An 8,989-nucleotide genomic window follows, 5' to 3' on the forward strand; every position below is an offset into this window, starting at 1 on the left:
TATTTTAATATTTAATTTAATTTTTAAAATTATAATAATATCAACTTTTGTCTACACTTATTTATGCAATCAAAGAAAAGACTATTCTTAAAATAATGTTTTATTTCATATAATAGTTGGTTTATAAGATAACTAGATATTAAAAATTTAAATAATATAATAAAATATCATAAAACAATTAAGAAATATGAAAATAATTAAATTGTATATATAAAATTATTATAAAATCAAAAGAATAAAAATCTAAATATTTATAAAGAAATGAATTAATTTTATAAAATCAAGTCAATGAAATATCACACCAATCATTTTGTTCTTTGTCAATTTTTTCTGTTGTTGTATTATTTTCTTTTTTTTCTTCCTTTATTGTGTTTGACATTCTCTTAACATCTCTTTTTTTTCTTTCTCTATATATAGCACAAAAAGCATAAGTAGAAAAAAAAATAAGCATACAAATAAAAAGCATTATTTTTAACAACAAATAATTATTTATTTCCAACATATAGTTTGTTTTAATAAATTAATACTTTTTAAGGTATATTTCTAAAAAAAACATAGTAAATAAATAGTATAATATATTAAGTTAAAAATATATATTTAAATGATCTGTAAAAAAATTTTTCTTTTATTTTATATTATTAATCATTTGAAAGAAATGAAAATTGAAGAAATAAACAAAGAATTTTTCATATTAATAAAAATTTATTTAAAATAGTTTTATTATTTTTATACATTAAAAATTTTTTTCCTGTGTTTATTTATAGTCTTATTTGATTTCTCATTCATTGAAAGACATTTTATTTTCAAAAAGCAAATTTTTGTTATTTCCTTAAAATTAGAAACTTTTAATTTTTTTTATGTTAAGAGAAATTTACTTTTGAAAATTTTAATTTATCTATCTTATAATATAAACAAACACTTCTTTTGTTGGATAATATAATAAAAATTTATAAAAACACTCCTACACAAAAAGTAATAGAATTCTTTTTATAATATTATTTAAAATTGTTTTATAAACTATAATAATACATACAAAGTTAATTAATTTAAAATATTTTTAATTAATACAAGATAATCTTTGTTAAACTATTGAAAGAACTATTTCACATAAAAAATTTACATTATTAAATATAATTTATAATGAATATTTGTTATGTTACTTTATACAATGTAGTAGATCTGTTAAAATAAAAGATATAAATAATTTATAATTGTAACATTGGCAAGTTTATTTTAGTGTGAATTTATGAATTGATAAATTAAAAAAGTTAAATATGTATTGTTGTATTTTTTTTTATTTAAAAAACTAATATATTAACAATTTTATTTAATATTTAATGGTTTGTTAAAAAGTATTAATACAACATGAATTATATATTTTTAATGAGGAAAAAAAATATATAAGAATGAATGATGATTTAATTGAATATATTGTAAATATGTATTAAGATTATATTTATTTTATCTTATGGCAAAAAAAAAATAATTTAAAAAAGAAGAAATTTTTTTGATTGTGAATTCTTTTAAAAAAAAATTCTAAATTTTGTCATTTTGATTGTCATGTTTAGATCTTTCATTTTTCTAGGAAAAAAATGTTTTATAATCTTTGTCCTTCATTATGAAAACATTTGTTATTTATAAGCAAAACGATCATTCATGTTTTTCATAATTTTGAATTTTCTATAATTTAATCATTCATTTTATATTTTTATAAGAATAGTCTTAAATTATTGTGTTTCAATAAAATAAAAAAAAATAATTTTATAAATTACAACAGTGAAAATATTTTTAAAATATGTGAACATGTATTGTTTTCAATGTTACAAATATTTTTATTTTTATATCAATAAATTTATATCTATTTTTAGAATTATTTATATTAATCAAATTACAAAATATTTAAATGTTATAGACAAACAAGCTACTAATTAATTGGAAAAAATATTATCTTTTAACATGAACCTTCATATTTTTTTTTTGAAATTTAAAAAGAAAAATTTTATACAATGTTAAAAAAAATATTAAATGAAAACAATGATAATTATAAATTCAGCAGTTGTTAATTAATAAAATTTTTGTGTACAAATAATATGATATTTCAAACAATCAAAGATCAATTTCGTCATTTTAATATAATTTCTTCATTTTAAATTAAAAATTCTATTATGACATCATGAAAAATTATTTCAAATAAATGTACAATATTAACAAGATCACATTAATCTTTAATTAATTGGTGAATTAATTATTTCATCTATATAAAATGAATTAAAACATGTTAATAATATTTATTAACATATATTAAGCATTTTGTTTCTATGAATTTTAAAATAATTAAAAAGAATGTTTTTTTTCTTTTTTAATAATTTTAAATAAATTTTTAATAAAATATAAATAAAATATTTTGTAAATTTTTTTACATATAGTTGATATGATATAGAAAAATAAATAAAATAAATTGAATTGAATTGACTACAAAATACAATACAATATTTAAATATTTACAAAAAAAAATAAAGTCTTAAATATTATTATCATGTTAAATTATATAAATCATAAAATAATTATGATAATAAATATATAATTATAATTTTATAAGAAAAAAACATTTTTAAAAAGACAAATAAATATATATTTAAAGGAAAAAGTTGATACATTAAATTTTACTAAAGAAAATTGATTTATTTAAAAAAGTTAAACATACTTAAAGTACATAAGATAAAGTTAAATTTCATAAAGTTTTTATTGTTTTTAAATTTTTATATGTAAAAGTTGACTATTTTTTTATAAAGAAAATTTTTAAAATAAACATTATAGTTAGGATAACAAATAAATTTTTAAATAGACTATAATACTACCTTTTATTAATAAATTTTACTTTTTTATTATATCCATAATTACAATGTATATTTAGTTTATATAAATCATAAAGTATATAATATGACATTTATAATTTAAAAATTGATTATACACTTGTACTTTGAGTTTAGATTAACCTCTGAAACATTCAAACTTAATCTATTTTATCATGATCGATTATAATATTATTTTTTAATATGTATTAAAAAGTATTGCTAAATTTTAATAAAAAAAATTCCAATAAATTGAATAGTTATTAAAAGAATTGGGTATAAATAATTCTAGATAATGTATTGTAGATATTTTATATCGTATTTAAAAAAAAAAATTTAATAATTATTAAATGCTTTATAAGCAATATATGATTTGTTTTAAATATAAACTACATATTGTAAGTAATTGAGTAACAAATAATATTTATTGATGCTAAATTTTGTCATCAGTAGAAATAATATTTTTTAAAAAAAATATATAAATTTAAAAGTTAGTATATCTTTCTTAATTTGATTATATAAATGTTACTGATATTTTAGGTAAAAGTAAGTTATAAAAATAAAATTATTAAAAATACTTTTACACTATAAATATTTATATTGCAAAAATAGTTATTTTTTAAAAATTGTTATACTTATAAATTAGTTATATTTTATTTTAATAAAAATAATAAAAAAAAATAAAAATAATATTTCAAATTTTTTATGCTACCTAGTTTACTGTAGTAATAATGTTCTTATTAAATTAAAAAAGTGTAATTATTGAACTTTGAAAGTTATTAAAATATGATTAAAATTAAATTACCTATTTAAAGTAAACACAAGAATAAATGTTTAAAAGGTGGTCATTATTTTTTTCTTATAATATTTTGTTGATTGGTTAAATAAAATATAAAACCATTTTTTATTAGTACATTAGTAAAATTTTAATAAAATTATAGAAATTAAAAATATTTACTAGTATTTTAACTATGGATATTTAGTAACGTGATTTATCTTTGTAATAATTTTAAAAATGAATGAAAAATTTCTATTACAGATAATAGTTACATTTTTTAAAGACAGTGTATATTTTAACAATATATTTTAATTATGGGTAATTTATATGTTAATAATCCTATCTAACATTTTAAATTTTTAAATCTTTTATTATATTTATATATAAATAATAACTTTTGATTTATATAGTTTGTTTCATTTATCAAAAAAGCAATCATTCATACATATTTCCATTAACTTATTTTTTTTTTAAATATATTTAAATCAATTTTCTTTTTATTTTCAATTTATGTATTATTATTGAGTTTATAAAAGTTCTATTTTAGTGTTTTAAAAATGTTATCAACTTTAAATTATTTGTGATGTAATATACTTATATAATTATAGTTATTATTATCTAAAATTTTATTTTTTTTTAACCATGAAAGTAAAACTTTAAATATTTAATGAGATATTTTGAGATATGTAGTGTTCTTTAAAATTATCAAGGAAGTATAATATTAATTATTTAATTTATTTTTAATATAATTTATAGGAAATTTTATTATTAACAATTTAAAAAAGCATTTTTATGATTTTTTTTAATTAAAATTTATTGATAATTGTCTTTAAAAAAAAAAGAATAATCGTGAAAGAATCATATTAAATCTAAATAACAAAACTTTATTATTTTTTCTCAAAAATGATAGTTTATTTGTATTTTAGTTTAATTTTATAAAAGTAAACATTATTTTGTATTTATTAAAGTTTTTTTTTTTAAAAAAAGAACAGTATTTTGATTAAATGCTATAAATAAAATATTTTTAAAATAAAAAATGATTAAAACTTTTTTACTTAGTATTTTTTAAAACTTTATATATGACTAAATTGTACATAACAAAAGTTCTTTTTCATCAATATTTATTTATTTACTTTATTTCTATAAATTAATAATAATCTAAGATATCATACTAAAATTATTTATTAATACAGAAAAGTTTATTGTTAAAAATATTCTTTATAGAAAAAAAAAACAATAACAAAATATATTTTCACGATATGTCTACTGGTTTTACTAAAATAATGACTAATTTTTTTTACCAAATTATTTATAATGATGTATTTGAAATTTACAATTAAGGTAAACTATTATTATGTATAGATGAATTTTTTATTTTAAGCTAGTATATTTAAAAATATGCATTATTTCATATTTAAAATAATTAAACTTAAAATGCATTTAATGTTGATTTAAATTTAGATTTAAATTATTAGATTTTATTTTTTAGTAAAAACAATTTTTTTAATCTTATTAGTTAACAATATTTTTTATTCTATAAGATTGTCCAAAATAAAATGTATATTTTTAAATTCCCACCACCTGAAGCTGGTTTTTTTTAATAACTAGATATGCTTTATTAAAGTAAACCATTTTCTTGGATTCTTATGAATCTCATAGACAAAATAACATAAATTATGCTAAAAAAAATTTGTCACTTTTTTTTAAAATTTTTTTATAATACTTTTTAAACGCGACACTCATATTATTTCCTTTATGAGTACAAAAGAAGGACAAATGCCTTTTGAACTACAAAAAAGTATTAAAAATATTTGTAACGATGAACTTTAAAAATGCTACTAGTGTTCAATAATAGTTCAAAAAATTTTAAAAAGATAATAAATGTTTTGAAAACGAGGATTGTGAGTAATCAAGTTTGATTATTGATAATGAAAAGTTATAAAGCATTATTGAATTAAATCCAAAATAAACTGTTAGAAGACTATTAAAAGTCTGTAGAGTTTCAAAATTTAACATTCCAATCATTTGAAGCAGTTTAGAAAAATAAATAAGCTAGACAAATAGGCACCTTTTTAGTTACTCGGAAACCAAAAATTTTTATTTTAAAGTTTTGTCTTTTCTTCTAGTAAGTGGTAAAAACGTTCTGTTTTCGGATTGCATATGTAACATATGTAGTTTTTAATAATTTTTATTTTTAATAAAAATTTTATTTTTTTGTTGAGATATGTATCTTTAATGTTATATTAAAAAAATATACATTTCATTTTGGACAAACTAATACTTAAAAATTTTCAATTTTTCAAAATTTCAAAAAAAAAATTTTATTTTAATTGAATTGAATGAAAGTAAAAAGTATAGTATAAAAGTTCGCAAACAATGGAAACATTTTTATAGTCAAACTAAAAAAAATTAGTTTACATTCAAAATTGTACTTTTTTTTATTTTTAATAAGTTTATAAATTAGTTTTCATTTAATATTGGTATGGATAAAATAATAAGAAAATAATCATAACTATTTTTATCTAAAATTGTTTGATGTAAACTAGTTTTTTATTCTAACTTCTATATTATTAACATTTTTTTATTTGTATAAATCATATTTAAAAGATTATTCGATTCAATTTTATAACTGATTAAACTATAAATATTTGATAAAATATATAAAGAAAGATAAATAAAATTTTAAAATATCAAAGGTTACAATGACTTAATTATTAAAGTAATTACTTTTAGATAATGAATTAATTAAGTTATTTATTTATTAACCTTATAAATCTTATTTCAAAATATTAATCTATCAATGTATTTTTTTATAATTTCATTTTTTTAAAAACTAAGTATTGTTGGAATGTACAAAATCAAAAGTTAAACATTTAACTTTAACTTTTTATAATAAGATAATTTATTTTAAGCTTTACATTGTTATTAGACAATTAAATCTTTAAATTTATACTTATTTATTTTCTTAATTAATTATTGCAAAATTCTTTAAAAATAAAAGAACATTTTAAAAGAAAATAAAAATAAGTTAAAATATGTTATTTTAAAAAGCTGGTATAAGTTTACATATCTTGTTTATAGATAATGAAATATCTTTTTTACTTTATTAAAATAAAAGATTTTTTAAAAAATAAATTGATAAAATGTTGCGAAATTTTTATTATTATTTTGACTTCTTGTTAATACTTTACATTTAAAAATATTTCTCCTACTTTTCTTTGCATTATTATAATAATAATTTTATATTGAAGGTAAAAGCATCATTGAAACACACTTAACTTTTAGAAATATAAACATATATGATCAGAAAATTTTAAAAACATATATCTGTATTACGAATTTATTTATATTTAGAAGTTTTATATTTTTAAAATTATGTTTATTTAAATCTTTTTGAATTTTTATTTTTCATACAAGAAAAAAGATTAATATTGTTATATTAGTTAAAAAATATTAATAATTCTTATATATTTTTATAGTAATAACTTTATGAGAAAGACATTCTATTAACAAGTTTAATTTTATATAATTATAATAAAATTAAAATTATTAATGATATTGAAAAAGGAATAAAATGTATGTTTTACTATTAATTTATTGAAACTTTTTATTTTAATTAAATTTAATTTTAGCTAATAAGTCTAATAATAATTTAAAAATTAATTAATTAAAATATATTTAATTTTTAACACATTCATTTTAAATTTATAATAATATTATAATAATTATTAGTAATTTTAAGACTATTATAATTTAATGTTTAATTTTTTGAATATAAAATTATTATGATATTTATTGTATATCAAATACTTTTTTTTTATAACTATATTATATCAAAATAAAATAACATGAAAATTGATTGATTTAAAAGGTTAAAAATTAATAATTATTCATTAAGTAGCATAGAAAGAAACTTATCTTAATGTTTAATCAATCTTTAACATGTTATGAAAATTTTGTAACAATGATTAGGTAATGTTTATTTATCACATTTTAATTAAAAAACATTTAAACAATTATTGATCTTAAATTAAAAGATATATTTTTATGAGAATAATGTTGTATATAGAAATTATTTTTAGTTTGACCTCGATTTTTAAAATGTTTCAATTATTTGAAAAAGAACTTTGTTATCTATAAAAAGATATCTATTTATTTGTTCCAAATTTGTCATAAAATTCTTCAAACAATATATTATAGAAAAAGTACATTTTTTTAAATTTTTTAAAATATCACTTAAACTAGATAATATTTTGTCATAATCCAACTATATATTTTATTTTGTTTTATTAGTATATTTATTCTCTTTATTAATTTTCTTTTTAAATTTAAAAGTCTTTTAACCAAGATTAATATTAAAATTTTATAAAGACATAGATAATGAAGATGCAATATAAATTATGAGATGAATTAACAAAAAGTAATATGCTATTAACACTATAATTGTCCTTACTTTTCAATTGAACCGTTTTTACTTTAAATGTATACTTCTAAAATTATGCCATTTGAGCAAACAATTAAAATGTATTAAAAATTGATTCTTTTATTAATTATAAAATTATATTAAAATGTAAAGTGTTACATTTATTATATTTTAATAATCTTTTTTAGATTTAAAGAATTTTTACAAAATATTTTATTTATTTTAAAATACATATTTTATACATTCTTATTTCAATCATTTTATAAAAAAGAAAAACTACTTTTTAAATTAATACCAAAATTTTAATCTAATTTTTTTTTGTTATTTTTTATTTAAAGTTTATTATTTAATATTTTTTTTAAAAATAATTTTATTTAATTAATAGTGGTAATAAAATATTTTGGACCATAAATCATATTAATACTATAACAACTTTTTTTTTAAAAATAACATATAAAAAAAAACAAGTTTTTTTTAACTTCAATATTAAATAATTAATTTTTTTTTTATAAATAAAATTTTAATAAAATATTATGCATATGATATCATTAAATATTAAATTTTTTATTAAATTTTAGTTTGTTAGTTTTATTATTTTTTATGATAATTTTAATACTGTTATTAAATTTAAAAGATATATATTATATATTTGTTATATATATATATATTAGACGGTAAAACATTGATTAATATACAAAAGTAAAATTAACATACATGTATATAAAATGTTTATTTAATCAAACCGTTTACTTCAAATACAAAAGATGGCAAATTGTGAATAACCTTTTAGGCAATTGCGCAGTTTATACCTGTCCACAAAAGTAAACTAATACAATATGATGCTTTCATCAACATTCTATAATTGTATTCTTAAAACATATTTCTTTAGCATTTTTATAAGTATAACTTTTTTTTTTTAAGTTTAATATTATAGAA

The sequence above is a fragment of the Strongyloides ratti genome, scaffold srae_chrx_scaffold0000003 (assembly GCF_001040885.1).
Source record: "Strongyloides ratti genome assembly S_ratti_ED321, scaffold srae_chrx_scaffold0000003".
Lineage (NCBI taxonomy): Eukaryota > Metazoa > Nematoda > Chromadorea > Rhabditida > Strongyloididae > Strongyloides > Strongyloides ratti.